An 18,606-nucleotide genomic window follows, 5' to 3' on the forward strand; every position below is an offset into this window, starting at 1 on the left:
TGCCATTCCCGTCTCCAGAAATTCTCTCTCTCTGAAGTTCTTCCTTTTCCGTGGCTCCCCTTCTATTTTTACATCTCCAATGTCCTCTTTAACTCCCGGGACACATGGAGTGCGGTCGCAGCGACTGCATTACTGCCCTTCTCCGAGGCGCCGGCGTCCCGTCAGTTCTGGATGAGATCTCACCGACGACTCCCCTCAATATGGACCTACTTCTCTTGCTTCTTTGCACACCTGCTAATTTTGACTGAATGCCAAACACTGAATTTTACCTTGCTGATTGCTGGCATTTTGGTATTTCTACAAATCCTCCTGAGCTTTGTTCTGGGATGCAGCTAGCTTACTTGTAAATAATTTGAGCCCGTTGGCCCTGCTTTATGGTTTGTGGGGAGATTTGGAGTACAGCCCAGGGTAGGCAGAGACCCGCTCTCCCGAGGCAAGGTCTTCCCGAAGACGCTGCCCGTTTCCCCATGGACAGCGAGTTTCTCCAGCGTGGCTGGGGAACCAGCATCGGCCCGGGGCCTGTGCGAGCACCCGGGGCCATTCTCCGGCCCCCCACCCCAATCCCCAGCGCACAGTTCTCTCTGGGGAACCAAGCCATTTCCTCTCCTGATTGACACTCAGGCCCTCTGTACGGCCCTCTCCTCAGAAGTCTGTCCTGGGACCTCCAGCCACCTCCTCTCCATGGACACCCAGCTCCTCCTTGGCGGTTCAGGCCGGCTGTGGCGCCCCTCTGCCCCGTCCCTCTGCGGTGCCCAGATACTGTCCCCGGTCAGCGAGCTCAGCAGCCAGAGGGCCTGCCCTTTATTTCCCATCTCTCAGGGATCCGTCCTTCCTGCTGAGGTCTAGCTTCTGGGTGTTACCCAGGGCTTTTTCCTTTTGTGGGAGCAGGAGGTTAACCCCCACTGTTGCCCCGCTTGGCCACAGTGGAGACCCCAAGTTTTTACACCCAGCCACCCACTCACTCCCGGCGCCCACACCCACCCTCAGAGCCTGTCCCCCCCGGGCCTTCCCGCTCCCTGGGTGTCACCGCCCTGCTCGAGGACTCCCGCCGCTTCTCACAGGCTGCTCCCGTGGGTCTTGTGGCCGCTGCCTGCTGCCACATGCCACCTCCCACCACTTCCCAGGCTCCACTGACTCTCTGGGCCGTCGGTCCCACCGAACAGTGGGGAGAGGAGGGAACCGAGGCTGACCAGTGGACAGACGGGAGGGCTCAGGCCTGAGTCCCTGGTTCTGGCCTGGGTGCATCCATCCCCATGGGCTGCTTCACCTACAGCTGCCCAGGACTCATGGTGGACTAGGGGGTGGAGGGACACTCCGCTGGGCCAGCCAACAGGTCGTTTTCTGCAGCCTGCTCGACCCACGGCCAGGCGCACACCGCCCTGATGGGGCTTTCTCCCCTCTGCGGTTTCCCCGGGAGCCACAGCAGAGCCAGGCGGGGGCGGGGAGGGAAACCACAGGGAAACTGGGAATGCACCTCCCCCGCTTGGCTGACACCTCCAGCCAAGTCCCCCCACACCGGGCCCTCCCACGGGCACCAACTGCAGCTGAGGCTCTGCCCGTTGGTGGGCGTCTCCGGGATCGTCACGCCGAAGCCCCCACCCTGCCACAGCCCAGGTGGCCTTGCGAGAAGGCCCACATGCCCCCCCCCCCCCCGTGTTCTTCATCTTCCCCGGACTTGCTTTCTCCGTCACATATAACTTAATTATTCGACTGCGTGCTTCTCTTGAATCGTAATTCTGAACGTTTATTCATGATTCCTGACTCCAGTTGGCAATCGGCAGATAGAGAGTGTTCCAGTTAGAAGGATCAAATTAATTCTTTTTTTAAATAAGGAGGGGAAACTACTTATTCTAGACTCCTGGGAAGCAGAAATTAGGTGGAATTCTTAAAATGAAAGGGACAATTATATCTCCCTCATTTGTTTCATCTTCTCTTTTTTCCCTGTGTTCTCTGCTCCCCGAAGCCCAGGAAATTGCCAGGGGAGGTCATCGTTCCACGTGGCACAGCCCCGACGGGAGCTCTGCCGCGGCCGAGGCCCTAGCACGGAGCCTGGGGGAGGGGGAGGTCCAGAGCGTTAGGACACCGGCCCTGGGCGTTTGGGAGGCAGGAGGCGATGCTCTCCCCTTCATTTCTCTTCTCAGACGTGGTCTGATTAAACGCTTTGCATCCACCATCCTACGTTCCCGCGTCCTATTACACGCCTCGTTCTAAATGGGTTTTCCCTTATCAGCATTTACTATATCAGAATGTGTTTAAGAAAAATCTTACGATTCTTCCCAAGGATGAGCGACTAAAAAAAAAAAATCCACGCAGAGTTGTAATTAGCTCATTCGCGATATCCCGCAACGCAAAGGTCAGCTTCTCCCGCTTCACAATTACGTTCAGAAATGGGAACTGCTGGGTGAGAGGCTAAAATTCCGGTCTTCCTCCACAGCCACGGGTAGACAGTAATCGTCCTTTGAGAGGCCTTGCTGTGGACTGCAAACGTAAGTACCTCGTTAGCCTTTCTCTCTTCGTCCTCACCCCTGCAGCCCGGCGACAGGCCCCACCCAGGCTGACACTTCACCATAATCGCCGTTTTGGTGTCCCGTGAACTTGTGTTGGGCCTGGATGTGGACAAAGGGGTCCCACCCAACACCCAATGATTCACCACGTGCAACCCGAACTGCGCGTTTTAAAAACATGATGAATCCTGAATCATTACTCCATTTGGAAAGAGTCCTCCGAGCCACAGTTTGGACCGCCTGGCCCCCCAGGATCCCAGGCAACCGTGGTCTCTGGGGACCCAGGGGCAGGCGGTCGGTGCCCTCGTGGGAGGCCCAGCGGCTTTCTTAACATCAGTAACCACAGCGGGGTCTCCCATCTGAGACCCGAAGTCACTGGAGGTGGGAAGCAGGGCTGCCTGGTGGTGCTTTCACAAACAGAAAGGACAGGAAGGAACAACAGCCGTGTGACTGGGACGCGGCCTGATAAGGAGGCCACGGCATCCCTTGCCACGGCGCCCCCTCCCCTGGGCCCACGGGTCCCAGGACCATCTCTGGGTGAAGCTCAGAGGGCACCAGGAGCTGGGGTTTCCTGACCGTGGAGACTGCAGTGGCTTGTACGAGCTGAAGGATGGGAAATAAACGGAGGACGAGACTCCAGCACCCCAGCACGGGAGAGGCCACCTACTTGCCCGCAGCGCCGACCCTCCCCGGGGAGGGCGCCCGGGAGAGCGTTTCCCCTCCAAGTGCTGAGCGTAGAACAGCTGTCTGCAAGCTCCTGCTGCCACCGAGCATCCGCCAGCCAGCGTACCAGAAACTCCCAAGCCACCTGGGTGTGAAAACAGGGGCCCGCTCTCTGGACCTCCCCCCGGACGAAGTCTGGTCCCCGGTCTCACGCTCTCTCACACACAGCCCCGGGAACGAGGCCGGCATTTCTGTCCTGCACACACAGCCGAGGCCCCACGGCCAGAGCCGCCCGGACACCCTCCAACCAGGATCCGAGCGCCTTTCGCCTTCGAACACTGCCCCAGTGTTCTCAGCCCCAACGATACATTTTGGGGACCCCAGTCTCCCCTCACGGCCAACCTGCCTACACAGCCACCCCAGGGTAACTTGCTCAGGTGTCTCCCACCACATCTGTGCACGGGACCTCTGGGACACATTTCTGTCCAGGAACTGGAGCTGCTGACCCATGTCCCCTCCCCAGTGGCCAGTGGCAACTGGGCCCCTCATGAGGGTGGGGTGTGCTTCCCTCTCCCCCGGGAGCACAGGAATGAGGCTCTGGGACAGACTGGCCCCAGAGGTCTCCCGCCCACGGCAGCCACAGCTGACAGTGCTGTCCCTGGGTTCACACAGGTGCCCAGAGGGAGATCTGGTGGTGAGTGCTCCCATCACAGAAAGGTACTCAGAGAAAAAGAAAGATTGATTGGCTGCCTCGCATACAGGCCCTGAGTGGGGATTGAACCCATAACCTTCTGGTGTATGGGACAACACTCCCACCAACTGAGCCACCTGGCCAGGGCTGTTGGTGTGATTTTTTTTAACAAATGGACTTTTTCCAGTTTTTACCTGAAGCTCACAAAGGGACGGGGGCTGGCAGTTCTGCTGGAGCTGAATGCTGCCGGGAAAACGTGAGGGCACGGGGAAGGCGGCAGCCACGCGTCCCTGGGCGCTCAGGACCAGCCTGTGAGTGGCACACAGTCCCCGGCGTGTCACGAGGAAGACCCAGAATGAAAACACCTGCCCCGCACCTTCCCCCAACCCCCAGACCAGGGTGGTTGCAGGTGCACACGCCCGACAGTGGACACGCGTGTGTTTGGGACCCTCAGTGACTGACTGGGTTCCACTTATCTATTCAGATGGTCAGCTGGTCGGTCGCTCAGGGGCCATAGCCACCCGAGACCTGACGAGGCGCTGCACCGTCTCGGGGAAACACCCGTGTGCACACGCACACAATTTTGCACGCAACGGCAGTACCCCCGCTGAGAACCCCAAGCACACTTCCAGGCAGAGCTTCCCCGTTTCCAAAGCGCTTTAGGCCTCTTTCTTAACCTGATCCTTTTCTGTAACCGGGCTGGACACAGGCAGCCGTCCCGACCGGAAGCCCCACCTGCTCGGGGTCTCGGCAGCACACCAGGAGGAGTGCACGGCCCCGAGGGCACGCAGGAGACACTGGACCACCCTCAGAGGCCGCTTCCCTCTCCACAACGCAAACGTCCAGCCTGCCTTCAGGGAACGTGGGTGGAGACAAGTGGGGGGCATCGCTGACCTGCTGACAGTGGAGTCTGGGAGGGGACAGAAGGTCAAGGAGAAAGTGGGAAGCCGCCTTATTTCCCAGGGGAACCCGGCCGGGCCCCATTAACACCCCAGAGGAAGGGGCAGCTCCTTGGGCAACAGGCTGAGGACAATTACAGGGCCACCGTGAGGAGCTCTGGGGGGAAGATGATGGATTCCTCTCCTATTGGAGCAATCAGCATAATTTATTTCCAAATCAGCAGTGAGACGCGGAGGCGGGGCAGCCCACGCACAAGCAGGCCGTGTGACAGACATTGTTTTGTGAGCAGCCGCCCCCTGAAAATGTGGGCCCCTTCCTGACACCCAGCCTAATGGGACCCTGATTGTCTGTCAGCCTGTGAAATCACAAGCCCTCACCAGGCTACCTGAGTGGCTGGGCCAGCCTTTCCAGCGTCCTCATTTTCTTCTCTTTGTTCCCACCGCGGACACCCTTTGCTCTGCATGGTCGGAATCCCTGTTTCCTGCCCGTTTGGGGAGGACATGGCACACTCCGCCGTCCCGTGGCCACTGCGCAGCGCTGGGCGAGTGGCCCCTGCCGCCCACGGGCGGCCTCCAGCAGAACCACAACTGTGTGAAGCTGCTCAGCCTGAGGACAGTGTCCCAGGAGGGTCCCTGGGCGGACGGCCACCCCCAGGAGGCTCAGCACCCCAGGGTGCCGGTTGGCCTCTGGGGAGCAGCCCGGCAGGTGGAGGCCGACATGGAACCTCCCCCAGCACACATTATATACGGACTGACGGGCGAGAATAGGAAGAGGCTTGCGTCTTAGGTGGTGGGGGGGGCACATCTCTGCTGTGACTGGACTGACAGAGTTCCTGAAACATGGAGGGGACCTGAACAGGCCCCGGCAGCCAAGGGCCTCCCTCCTCTGGGCGCGCACCTCCGGGTGGCATTATCACAAGCGAGTGTCTCTGCTCCTCGAGAGGGCAGCCCCGAGATGGGGTGGGGGCACATCCCCTGGGACCCCGCTCCCCCAGCAGCGCGGACCGGCCCACCATCTTCCAAATTCCCCCGTTCCTTCAACACCACTTGGTGCTCACACTGCGCTCCAGGCTCGGGTCGAAATGAGACCTGAACAGGACTCCGCCCCCACCCCACCCCCCAGAAACCTGGGCGCAGAGCTGCTGACACCTCAGAGGTCAGCCGTGAAGTGTTCCTCGAAGCCTGACCTCCGTGCTTGCTGATTGGTTGAGTTGTATGGACTTTGGCAGGAAACTGTAAACATTTTCTGGCAGCGAAGGAGAAAAGATAGCTACCTACAGAGCGTGGATTGAAAATCCCGCCGTACGCTTTCTCCCCAGTGCCCCGCGGGGTGGAAGGGCCGTCTCGAGGCATCTGGGGTGTGTGGGCGGCTTGCCAGCGAACACGTGCTGGGTGCTGGGCGCTGGGGAGGGCAGTGCAACCTGGGCCTCCAAGGAACACGCAGCCTGACTCTCGGACGCGGGAGCTGTGTCCTCTGCAGCTCACTGCTCTCTCAAGGACCCACAGCCTGTGGAGCGGAAGCCTGAGTCCACCGCAGGCCGTGGGCTATCACTGGGCAGCTGGCACACTGTGGGCAGAGATCCCAGCACCCAAGGGACGGCGGCTGCTTCACACCCAGAGGGGAGAGGAAGCGGGTGCTGGCATTTGGGGCTCGGGTAGGGAGCCTTCCCGGGGAGCCTTAGCTGCCCGCGCTGCTGCGCAGAGCCGAGGAGTGAAGGAAATAGATCTTTGGTACAAAGGCCAGGAGACACGTCGACATGTAAACAAAGTAGCTCTTCCTGCCGGGAGTAAAGTTGTGAGCTCCTTCCTGTTCTGCGAGAATTCAGGCCCCGACGTGGACATTTGGGCCCCGTATCGGCAGACGGACAGGTGGACGTTTATTCGTGCTGCCTGACAGCCTGCTGGACCTCCCCCCGCCATGGCCCACGGAGGACACCGGGGTCTGGAGGTCAGCTTTCTCTCCGACTGACCCAGAAAGAGAGCCGCGGGGCGGGCGATGCCCCGTGCCCACGCATGTTTATCGTGGGAGACATGTAGGTTGACACATGTGCTTCCCTTTTTACATTCATGCCTCCGAGTTGTTCCATCTGCTGCCGACCAAAGGCCATCAGAGGGGCGTGTGCGGCTGGGCGGCAGCCTCTGGAGGCGTGCCCTCGCACCCAGCGTGTTCAGGTCCACGCTCCGCTCTAACCCGGGACAGAAAGCACCTGTGCAGAACGAAAACCCAAAGAAGGGGCCACTCGCCATTGAAGGTGATGTTGGAACAGGTGTGCGGGGCAACTTTGATCTCGGGAGCCCTTTTCAAAGCGTCAGAGAGAAAACCCCACAAGCATTGTTTTCGGAAGGGCGGGAGGTTCTGTTCTGCGCAGACTCTGCCCTCCCGCCCAAGGTCTCGTGGACATAGTTGAAGACACACAATGGAGGGAATTAGCCGCCTGGCACACGGACTGGCTCTTCCTCCTGAGCCCAGGATGCACCGGGCGGGGCGGGCAGGCCCGTGGGAGAGGCCGGGTGGGAACCACACACAGAGCGAAAGCTCAGTCAGGTATCTCATGTGAGCCAAGTGACCGGCACAAGGGTCTGACAACAGAGAGACCCGCCGAGGTTTGGGGGGCGCTGGGAGGGGAGCAGTGGCTTTTCCTGGAGGGTTCCCCAACGGCCTGGGGTTGACACTGAGAGCCACCGGCATCAGGAGCTCATTGTGGCCTGGGAGGAAAAGGACGCCCATGGGCGCCTCGCACGTCCCAGGGGGTCACGGACGGGGCTTGGGGACAGCCTCCGCAGGAGGGTGTCCTAACACGCGGGCTGGGGAAGCAGGGAGCACTGCCCACAAGGAAGGGGGCAGAGAGGAACCACACAGACCAGGGACACCGGGTGCATGCTCCAGGCCACAGTGGCCCCCAAAGCTGGCGCCCCAAATCGCTGCTCTGGGGCACAGGTTCCCGCCTCTCCTCCCAGGGCCTGGGGGCAGCCACAGGTTTTCGGGGCCAGCATGTCACACTGGCCCTTGTCCCCGAGAATGTCCCTGCTGGGTCCCCAGGCTCAGCAAGGACTTGGGCGTCACCCTGGGGCTACACTGATGACCAGGCTGGCCCCAGACAAGGGGCCGAGGGCCAGAGCGGCAGAGCAGCCCCACCCCTGAGGTGCCTTGTGAAAACACCACACTGAGCGGCCGGAGTGTGTGAAGGGGCCCATCCCACAGCCCCGTCTGCAGTAGAAAGGGCCGCGGCAGTGCGGGATTACCGGAGCAGCAATTAGAGCAAAGCCTCAAAGCTGACCGGCCTCTTCAGAGGCTCCAGCTTCCCTTTCCAACGGAGGTGCCACTTTTTACATAAGCCCTGAACCTCCCTTGAGCAAACAAAAGCCAAAGAAAAATACAGGGGCCTCCCCGGACTGAGGACGGACCCCCAAGGGGGGGAGGTGCATCGTGATGAAAGCTGGTTGGAGCAGGCGCCCAGGCTTCCCGCCCCCCGAGATCGCCCACGCCCTGCAGACAGACAGGCAAACAGGCAGCTTTGCGGCACAATCCCTTCGGTCAACTTGGCGGGGATGGCACTTTTCACACCGTCCCCCAGAAATCAGACTTGAAAGTGTTCTGTAAGGTCTTGAAAGCAAGAAGCAAATTGAAGAGATAGCTGAAGACACTTTGATGGGCACGGAGCTGCTGGGGGGACCGGAAGGTGCAGCCCAGCGATGGGGAGAAAAGCCTTTTGTGGCCGGTGGTCACCCCGAGCTGGGCTGTGCAGGCTCCGCCATCTGGTCACGGAAGCCCTCTGGGAGCAGTGCTGGCTCGCCGGTCCACCCGTTATTAAATGTCCACAATAATCAGCTGTAGTGTGAATCACGCTTTGCTTCTTCTTAGCTCGGGGAGATGAGAACAAACAATTCCATTGTTGGTAGAACTGGGGTTTCACATGGTTTCCCCCCATCACTCGCCTATTAAATTTTTCATGCTCTGGAATTAAGGGGAATGACTGGGAATGGTATTGCAGCGAACACAGCAGCAGCAGCACCAGAGATAAACAACTCAATGTGTGTGTCCACAAACGCGGAGGTTCGCCCACGGGGAGGGAGGAGAGGGGGGCTGCCCGGGACGCGGACCCCGCAGATGCAGGCTGGACGGATGGCACACGGGGCAGTTCCCCGGCACGTGGCAGGTGCTGAGGAGGGTCCCAGCCGGACCCCAGCGAGGCACGGCTGGCCCCGGTCCCTGTGTGGACATTTGGACGGTGTTTCCAAGAAGGCACGACAGTTTTCGTGGTTTTCTGAGCCCCAGACCCCTCCCCACGCCCTCCCTGGGTCTGCGGCCCCAGGCCTCCCTCCCTGTGGGTGGGTGTGTGGACCCTCGACCTTCCAGCTCAGGCCCACGCCTCTCCTAACCTTACAGGTGAGCAACTGGGCTCCGTTTTTCCTGCCAACTCTGCTGAGACAGCTCGTGAGTCTGGTTCCTTCCTTATCACAGCACCCCTCCATCCACGGGCAGGGCCTCTCCAGGGGCTCTCTGCCCTGAACCCTCTGTCCCTGGGCTGGGACAGTCCCGATTCCTCCTTGGCTCGAGGAAATTCTCTGCCATCAGCTGACTGATAAAGAAGCTTCAGGGACTGAGTCCCCGAGCGCCTCCGATGAAACACTGGACGTGGCAGGACTGTGACTCACAACACAGACAGGGGCTGGCGGCCGGACAGCCCAGCCCAGCATCCAGACTGACGTCAGGGACCCGCACCCTGACAGGGGTGCAGCTCAGGAAGCGAAGGGCCGCCCCTTCTCTGGTCTCCAGACACTGAGAGCCCCCGAGGCTGCTGGCAGCTCCGCAGTGGAGCTGCTTATCTGAACCCGGGTGAGAGGCCACCTGCCCCGGGCACAGCGGTGGCCACGACCAGGGATCCGCTGGAGTTCACTTTCTGCGGAGTCACAGGTGGGGGACGGGCTTGGTGGACGGGGAAGAAAAGAATGAATCTTCGGCTGCTCCAACCAGGAACGCTGGGCGGGAGTTTCATTTTGCTCCCTGACGAGTTTCCAGGTGCGAACCTTCACATCCATTTCTTTGTGAACCCAGGGGCGGCGGCCACCCCCTACCCCTGCCCCGGCAGTCAGAGGGGGCGTCCCAGCAGACCGGGACCTGCACAGCCCAGCCCCCGGGGCGCTCAGGGTGCAGAGGACGCCAGCTCGGCATGGCCCAAGCACATGTGGGCAGGGAGCCGACCGTCCAGGCTGCAGGTGAGTTACAGGTATGCGGACACTGGGCAGGACCACAAAGAAATGAGGTGTCTGGCGCAGACCGGCAGTCAAAGCGTGACTGCTGGTCGTGTCCTGAAAGGGTCGGACGCTCAGACAGGACGGGAGGGCAGGGCTTCAGCAAGGCCAGGCCAGGGGTCAGCCCCGGGGTGTGGGCGGTGAGGTCCTCCGCTACTCCCTGCTGAGCCCCAGGACCCACCTCGGTCAAAGCAAAACTGCGGACAGCTGGGCCTCGCCACCCACGGTCACTGGGCTCTATAATGGCGCCGAGTTCGGGGCTGTGGCCCCCGGGAGACACAGGGCTGGGTTTCCATCCCCGATCCACCCAGAACCGTGTCTGCGTGCACTCTGTGGAAGACACTGGGCAGAACGCGTGTGGCTCATCCCAGACACCGAGCGAATCCCGCCGGACACACGGATTTCTCCAGGCAGAACCTCAGCACTGCACCTACGGTCACTGCAACGGCAAAAACACCAACAAAAAGAGCAAAAACGCAAACGGCGAGACCAGAGGCCCGGGACACAGGTTCTTGCCGCTGGGCATGTGCCGCTAGTGACCGGGAAGGCTCCCGGGCACGAACTTGAGGTACCGGTAAACTGCAGGGCACCGGCGAGCTCACAAAGGCAGCGTCCGGGAAGAGTGGGGGCGACTCTATTCCCAGTGGCTTAATGAGTATGACTTTCCTTCATGTTTTTTTCCTCATTATAAAAAAAAAAAAATGCATCCATTGAGAAAAAAACTTTAAATAACTAAAAGTATGAAAAAGAAAGTATATAAAAATCGACCCTCACCTTTCATTTCAATTTGGTCCTGGATGTATGTGTTTACCCACGAATTATAGAAAAGAGGGTTTCTAGTGCAAGTTTTTCCTGCATTTTTCATTTTTTATCAGGAACTTGTCACCATTAGATTTTTTAAAAATATTTTATTTATTTTTGACAGAGGGGAAGGGAGGGAGGAAGAGAGGGAGAGAAACATTGGTGTGTGGTTGCCTCTCACACGCCCCCTACTGGGGACCTGGCCTGTAACCCAGGAATGTGCCCTGACTGGGAACTGAACCCGAGACCCTTTGGTTTGCAGGCCGGTGCTCAGTCCCCTGAACCACACCAGTCGGGGCTAAACAGTTAAAACTTTAAAATAATACTCAATAACACCACTGCAGGGAGGAATCAGTACTCTGAACGGTCCTGGCGTTGGGGGAAGAGAGCTCGCTGAGAAAGTAAAGAAACGCCAACTTGGCGGACAGACAGAAGCGGGAGGCCCCTGCGACTGCCAGCACCTGCTCCTTGAAACCCTGTGTTGACAAAATGACAGGGTAAGCGGCCGATGGGGAGATGGTATTTGTAAAACCCATCTGATAAAAGCTCGGTCTGCGGGGAGTGCCCCCTTCCGAGATGGTGGCTCCCGTTATCTCAACTCTTGCAAGACGGGGCGAAGGATCTGAACAGACGCTTCCCCAGCAAGGGCGGGCAGATGAACGCCGAGGAACGGATGCCCAACACCAGGCATTTCTAGAGAAGAGCGATGAAAGCCACAGGGAGCCACCGCTATGCACCCCTCTGGAGCTCCGACATGGAGGCCAGGCAGGCAGCAGCTGCAGCGCCGAGGGGACCGAGGGCAGGCCCCCACCAGCTCCTGCCAGTGGTTCCTGCCCGCCTGTGACAGCCTGCTGGTGGGCACTCCATGGGAGGGGACAGGTCGAGGGTGGGACGTTTTGCAACAGAAGAGGCATATGTCTTCCCAAGTCGTGAGTGAGTCTCACGGCCGGAAGTAAAGTGTGGCGGCCCAGACCGAGACCCACAGAAAAGTCCATTAAAAAAATCAATAGAATCTTAACAAATCCCAAACTTGCTCTAGCACTGAAGTTTGTAATTTATTGCTGTAAACGTGTCCAATTTGCTGCTTTTCCCTTCCCCGCTCCCTGCTCTGTTTGACTGGTGTGCCAAACTCAGGAAAATGCTGTATTTTTTAAAAATCACAAGGAAAAGTGGGATTCTCTTGATGCAGTCTTCAGAATTCTTTTTTTAAAAAATCCATCCTTTTATTTGGATATCACTGTGGGTAAGGCTACAGATAATTTTCAGTTCTGGTTTCATAAGTAAGGAGACTGGATCTCGGGGGAAAGTATGAAATTTGCTCCAGAAGGTTAGGTTATGGGCAAAGCCAACACCGACACCCAGGTTCCCTAACGTCCAGTGCTTTTCTCTACCGTCGCTGACTGCTGACCACTGAGACCCCAGGCCCTGGAGCTCAGGCCCCGGTGCCTCAGGCACACCTGGCCGCCTCGCGTCCCTGCACCCAGCACCAGGTAGGCAATCTCTGTCCCCACTCAGGGGGCGGCTGCAGGAAGCTTTGGTCCATTCGGAGGCGCTTCCTAATTCCCTGGTCCACCTGGGAGTTTCCGGGGGGGCGGAGGTGGTGCGTGTGGGGAACAGCCCAGCTGCAAAGGGCCACCCGACCCCGGGCTGGCTCTAGGAAAGAAAGCTGACACACTAAGATCTGGAACGATGAGGCCATGCGGACAGCACGTGGTTAAACGGGCCCCAGATCCAAGACGACAGCGCAGACCACGACTCCGCGGCAGGGCGGGCTGCGGGACCGTCTGGGAGGGCACGGAACGCGCCCCCGGTCCAGGCCAGCCCTGAGCCTGCACAAGGCAAACCAGCAAATGACACATCTCCTCTCTGAGTCCTCAGAAAGCGTCTGAAATGAGAGCTGCGGCTGAAAATGTAACATTTTCGCAATCCCCACCCACAGGCCCAGAGCCATGCGGAGCTCGCCCCCCCCCCTCCCTCCCCCCAGGCCTGCGCTGGGTCCCAGCTCTCTCAGGAGTCCGGGCCCCGCCTCCAAGGCCCCAATGTCACGGCTGTGGGGATGGGCATGGGCGTCGGATTTTCCCAAGCCCTCCGGTCGTCTGGGACCCTGCCGAGGTCGGGACCACGGCTCTGCCCACAGAGATGCTCCTCAGGAAGGCAGCACAGGAGCCAACGCAGGGACGCCACAGCCAGAGCAAGGCTGGTGTCAGGACAGCGGTCGCCGTGTCTGGTCACAAGAACAACCACTCCGCCACTCCCAGCATCTGAGGGAGGAGGGCCGTGCCCTGTGCCCAGGAGGGCCCACACGACGGGCCTCACAGCCGGCCGCATGCCTGGCTGGACTGCCAGGCGGCCAGATTCCGGGGCTGCACCCGGGCACGCACATGCACACTGGCAGAGGGATGCACACAAACACAGATGGATGAGCACACACTCACAGATAGGCTCACATGCATACACACCCCTCACACAGAGTCCCACTGAAACACGTGCACACTCACGCCCTCTCTGTCTCACACGCACACCAGCCCTTCAGGAACGAACCCTGCCCTGCAGGGCCTCTGTGTCCACACGTGGGTCCTGGGAGCCGCACAGACGCCAGCGCCGGCCGTCACAGGCAAGGACGGCGGCCCTGGCACTCACTCTCTCTGTGAGCCACCGAGTCTCACCTGACAGGCCATTTGGTCAGACAGACAAACAGACAGAATCAAAGACCAGAGGCCGTGGGAGAAGTGGGCCATCACACATCATTCGCACAATCTGTCACAAGTGAGCTCACGGGGAAAGGTGCCATTGGCACCTAATGACAAAGGGCCACTGCCACGCACGGTAGTCCCGCCACCAGGCCTCCCGGAGCCCAAAGTCCTCACGCCGATCCCAGTGTCAGAGGCCCCTTCTGGGGTTGCAGCTGCCTCTCCCTCCACCGTCACCGCGGCCACGTGGCCCGGGAGGCGTCTCTCAGTGGCGCCCTGGGTGCACGTGGCTCACGCACATGGAGACCGGAGAAGAGGCGGCCGAGAGTCCGTCCCTCCTGCTCGGGGTGCGGGCCTTCCTGGGCCCGGCACACAGCGGGCATCAGGGAGCCCGAACACGTGGACAGGCAGGTTTTCTGTATTCCCCCCAATTCCCCCCAATTCCCCTGCGGCAGGGCCACGGGAACGTGGGACTTGGGAACAAGGCTGCCAGGACTCGCAAACAGCCTGATGCCTTGTCTCAACCCACCTTCCCAGCGTCAGCTCCCATCTCATCGCCCCGAGATGAGTTTCCTGTCAGGGGAAGCAAGCAAGGAGGAGGAAGGAGAAAGAGCCCGGCTGCCCCCACGTCAGGGCCCGACGCTACAGGGAAGGCCGCGACCACGCGGCCCAGCTCTCTGCACGGAGAGACGTGTCCCTTTCCTCCAGGCCTCAGCCCCGGACCCCAGGAGCGGCGGGCGCTAGAGAGAGAGACCCACTTGAACCGTCTTGTACCGAGCCGGGGAGCGCACCTCAAAGGGTGTTGTGGGAGCTTAATTAATGAATGTTTGGAGAGTGCTCTGGGCTGCTGGGATGAAAGGGTGCGCACGGGGCGCACCGTGTCATTACTGCCGAAGCGCGCTGGCAGCCGGGCCAGATGCTGGCTGCAGATAGGCCCCGATAAAAGACGGACCACAAAAGAAGAGAAGTTAATAAGGATGTTTCGGCGTGCTGCTAATCGTCCCCCCGAAATTGCTCCTCTCTCCTGTGATGAGGATCTCGAGCCCAGATAGGATCTTAACTGCTCACAGAACCAAAGGGTATTTCCCTGTGTTCTGAGGGCTCGGGGAGACGGCGCAAACAACCCCCCCACCCCCGCCCCGCCCCGCCCCGCCCGCCTCGCCAACGCCAACGCCAACGCGGCAGCTGGGGGCTGCGGCGGCCGCGCTCTGACTGACTTGGTATTTGCAGGTGATTAAAAAGTATTTAATAGGTGAGGGGGCCTCCGTTCGGGGAGCCACACGCCGGCGTTTGAAGGTGAGGGGAGAGGGCAGGGAATGAATGAGGAGTTAAAAGCGTGTGGGGCGGGCGCAGGGGAGAAAATCCCCGGCTCTGGTCGCAGGCCGGCCCCACGTCCCCGGCTGCACTCAGAGGCAGCGCCGAGCAAGTCTGAACACGCAGGTCTTTATTAAATCTTTTTTAACACAGAAGTTCCCTGTCTCCTGAAATACTCTGGGCGTTCAAACATGCCACAGCTGACAGAGAGTGGTTTTTAAAGGCCTGGCACACAGTCCTACGCGGGGCAGGGGACGTGCGAAAGCGTCTGTCCCGGGGAGGGAAGAGGGAGAAGGCCCGGCCGGGGCTCGAGGTCACCTGTGCACCCAGTGAGGCGGCGGCAGCGGCGGTGGTGGTGGCGGCGGCCACTCTGGTCCGTGCGCTGGGCCAGGCCAGAGGTCTCCCAGTGGGTTTTCCAAATGAAGAGACAGGCCGGGAGAGAGAAGGGTCCTCAGCCAGGGGTGCCTCTCTGGTCGGTGGTAGAACTACACCCAGCGAGGAGGTTGCTGAAGGCTCAGAGGAACACAACTCAGAGGAAGAGTGCTCTGGGCTCTGGCAGCTTCCCACAGTGGAGTGTCCGGCGGGAATGACACTCGGGCCATCCATCCGGCCAAGTATCGCTAGTAATACCCATCACCCAGGGCTGTCTTTCCCCTGACCTTGACTGACCGTGGGAACAAGATGTGGTTCCACTCCTCTCGCCCTGCTGGTCACCCAACATCACAGCCTCCACGTGCCAGACGGGCCGAGGGTGGACCCCAATGGCACCTCCTGGGGTCCAGGTCAGGGTCGGCTGGTGGGAGTGCCGAGGTTCTGTCCCCTCCGCCCGCTTGTTCCAGGCACGATGGCTGTCTTCCCTCCTCGGCTGTGACTCACAGTGACTGACCGCTTTCACCCCCGGCTCTGCAAGGACATCCCGGCATGAGAGGGAGCTGGTGCCCAACCCAGAGACGCAGCCTGGATGTGGGGGGCGCTTTGGGGGGGGAGTAAATGCCACCAAAATTGGGTCACCGATAAAGTTCCACACACAGAGGTCACAGAGGGGCCTGCGGGTCCCACCGGGCAGCTTCCCAGTACAGGTTGGGCTGGACCACATGGACAGTGACTGGCACTAAGGTGCGGTGGGTCTGTGGCAGACACAAGACCGGCACTCGCATGTCCAGACACTGAGCTGCTGTCCTCCAAAGGCAGCTGGGGACTGAAGAGTGTCCCAGCGGAAACGTTGAGGTTAAAGAAGTAGCCGTGGAAACAGAGCTCTGGGTGGGCCTCTCACTAACACTCACCAGCACGGAAGGCCCACTTCTTGCTTCACGGCACTGGGAGAGCCTGTGGCACAGGACACTGGCCGCAGGCCCATCCGGCCCACCCTGCTCTCACCCCAGGCAGGCCTCCCTGGTATCTGGCCAGTGGGACTTGGAAAACCCAAGGCCAAGGTCAAGGTCAGTGGCGAGTTACGAACGTTGCAGATTTGGAAGGACACATCTCTCACTGGATGGATGTGTGCTTCCGAATCTGCAGGGGGATGTTTGTGGCAAACGTCACCCTCCTCCCCTGGAATGCTGCTGCGGAACAGCACACACGACCGACCGCCACACAAGCATCATACAGGGGACGGCAATCGTGACCCGGCCACCGAGGTCACACGGTCCTGGCCGCCACCCCTGGAGACCCTGCGGCACCGGAGAGCCCGCACCAGGAAGCCGAGGACGCTGCCCTCCGACCCGAGCCCCGCAGGATGGCGTGGCTGACCCAGCCAGCCGTCTGCCCGCCCTGTGTGCTCCGAGCCCCTTCGCCGAATCCCGGGAACGGTTTGCCGGGACTCCGACTGGACTTCCTGACTCTACAGGTCGAGACAGGACCATCTGACCCCGGGAGACACCGAGTCTTCTGGTTTGGTCTGCCACCCGGAAAGGGATGCCTGCAATGCAGTCGCACCTGTAGCGTTCTCTCACAGTGAGGGGGTCGTATGGATCAGACCAGAAGGGAACCAGAAAAATGCAAAATTGCACTTGAGAACTAAGGAGATCTGGCTGTAAGTAAACACTTGAACTAAAAAACTTCCTTCCTCTAGTACAAAACCCTCCCAATTTCTCATGTTTATGCTAAATTTATAAATGCATACTAATTTATTTCAAAATTAGCTTATTATTGATTTTGAGTATGGAATTAATGTAATTTGCATTGATTTTAAGGTTATTAAGTTCAGATGACTATTTCATAATTATTATATATTTAATATTAATGATTAATGCATTACTTAAATTAACACATTGAATGAATGTTACATTATCATTTCATCAATTCCCAAATTTATGCCGGTTTCTGAGAAGTACCGCCGAAGTGTTCTCTCCACCCCGACCACCTGTGCCATCCGGCTGTGCCTGTCCTGCCATGGGCTGGCGTTTGGGGACCCTGTGCGATCTCTCAGCCACGGGGAGCAGCCACCGTGGGCTGCAGGGGACCCAAGGTGCGGTTCTCACCCACTCAGAGAGCGTCTCCCTGGGGGAGCCAGGCTCTGCACCTCGGGCCACGCAGACTTCACCTCCCGGGGACCCCATCCTTCGGGTGGAGAAATGTGAGCCCCCACCAGTCTGCTGCTTCTATAGGTGACCCATTTAAAGCTGTGATGGGAGCAAGACATGTTATCAAAGGCAGGGGAGGTCCCTTATCTTTGGAAATGGACTCTTGCTTGTTATTTTGCTGCTGCAGGAATGGGGGTGCCTGTCGTGGAGAAGAGCCGGCACCGGCCACCAAAGAGACCCTGCACCCCAACCCAAGTGGGCCGAACCGGCTGAAAACACCCACTTGGGTGCTGGGCCAGCCGCACACAGAGCAGGTGTCAGGGAGCTGCTGTTAACATCGTCGGGTGGTTCAGGGAGGCGCACGGCAGTCGTTAGGGACAAGTGACCGCCGTGTCCGAAAGTCCCCCAAGTGCCCACGCAGAAAAGCAGCACAGGGAAACATGGCGGCGTTTTCTCAAACGCAGCTCTGAGGTGTTTCTGCATTTACACTCTTCTCTTTAATTGTCTGCGTTTGAGACTTTTCGTAATTAAAATCCCAAGTCCACGTGTACAAAGACGGGAAGGCCTACGGGTGCCCCACAGGGCCGTGGGTAGCAACGTGGAGGCCGGCCGAGAAGCTGGATGTGACTGCCGGAACCTGTGGCCAGCCTGGAAGCGGCCCGACTCAACATGTGCGTTTTCACATGGGATTTCCAGTCCTCCCCAAAGTGCTGGGCGGCCGAGTGTGTTTCCAAGTGACAGGAATAGGAGTGATGGTGACGGAGCCAAGTCAGGGCTGGGGGAAGGGACCCGCCGAGGGAGGCCAGGTGACCATACCCCACCTGCTCCTCCTCTCCAACGCCTGCCCTCCGGCCGCCGAGCAGAGGGACCCCTAAACTGCTCCCTCCCATCTTCAGTAGACAGTGGCCCGGCCCTCTCTCGTTACAAATGAGTAATTAGGGACAAGTTATCCCTCCTCCCCCCGTCTGAGGGCCCCTCACGGGTGTCCATCCGAAGGACTACCTGGACACCCCGCAACCTGGTCAGCTGCTATGTGAAGCCCGTCCTTCTGTGCTTCCTGGCCCTGCTGCCTTGCACCCCCTGACTCACACTCAGGGACCTGACTCAGGGTGGTTGCCACGCCCGAGCTTGGCCTCCCGACATGCCCGAGTCTCACCTGAGCCACCTCCCCTTTGTCACAGAGGTACGCACACACCCCGTTCCCACGCCCCTGTGACCTTGCACTCGTCCCTGGAAGGCACACAGCAGGCTTTCCCGGGGTCCTTCCTG

Source organism: Desmodus rotundus, chromosome 6 (assembly GCF_022682495.2).
Source record: "Desmodus rotundus isolate HL8 chromosome 6, HLdesRot8A.1, whole genome shotgun sequence".
NCBI classification, from domain to species: Eukaryota; Metazoa; Chordata; class Mammalia; order Chiroptera; family Phyllostomidae; genus Desmodus; species Desmodus rotundus.